Source organism: Bison bison, unplaced genomic scaffold (assembly GCF_000754665.1).
Source record: "Bison bison bison isolate TAMUID 2011002044 unplaced genomic scaffold, Bison_UMD1.0 scf7180017864388, whole genome shotgun sequence".
NCBI classification, from domain to species: domain Eukaryota; kingdom Metazoa; phylum Chordata; class Mammalia; order Artiodactyla; family Bovidae; genus Bison; species Bison bison.
The window spans coordinates 6,666,663-6,667,535 of NW_011494960.1; the positions used below are offsets into that span (position 1 = coordinate 6,666,663).

The 873-nt window shown below is 44.4% G+C and overlaps 1 protein-coding gene across 1 annotated transcript in view; it reads left to right on the top strand.

Annotated features, from left to right (window-relative positions):
* LOC105002041 (putative olfactory receptor 10D3) overlaps positions 1 to 873 on the top strand; it is a 7,818-nt gene that overhangs the window by 591 nt on the left and 6,354 nt on the right. The gene's annotated exons all lie outside the window — the stretch shown is intronic.

The window sequence follows — 873 nt, forward strand, 5'->3', positions numbered from 1 at the left end:
GCCAGGCCTCCCTGTCCATCACCAACTCCTGGAGTTCATTCAGACTCACGTCCATCGAGTCAGTGATGCCATCCAGCCATCTCGTCCTCTGTTGTCCCCTTCTCCTCCTGCCCATAATCCCTCCCAGCATCAGAGTCTTTTCCAATGAGTCAACTCTTCACATGAGGTGGCCGAAGTACTGGAGTTTCAGCTTTAGCATCCTTCCTTCCGAAGAAATCCCAGGGCTGATCTCCTTCAGAATGGACTGGTTGGATCTTCTTGCAGTCCAAGGGACTCTCAAGAGTCTTGTGCAACACCACAGTTCAAAAGCATCAATTCTTCAGCATTCAGCCTTCTTTACAGTCCAACTTTCACATCCATACATGACCACAGGAAAAACCACAGCCTTGACTAGACGAACCTTTGTTGGCAAAGTAATGTCTCTGCTTTTGAATATGCCATATAGGTTGGTCATAACTTTCCTTCCAAGGAGTAAGTGTCTTTTAATTTCATGGCTGCAGTCACCATCTGCAGTGATTTTGGAGCCCAAAGAAATAAAGTCTGACACTGTTTCCACTGTTTCCCCATCTCTTTCCCATGAAGTGATGGGACCAGATGCCATGATCTTCATTTTCTGAATGTTGAACTTTAAGCCAACTTTTTCATTCTCCTGATTCACTTTCATCAAGAGGCTTTTTTTCCCTCTTCACTTTCTGCCATAATGATGGTGTCATCTGATTATCTGAGGATATTGATATTTCTCCTGGCACTCTTGATTCCAGCTTGTGCTTCTTCCAGCCCAGTGTTTCTCATGATCTACTGTGGATATAAGTTAAATAAGCAGGGTGACAATATACAGCCTTGATGTACTCCTTTCCCTATTTGGAACCAGTC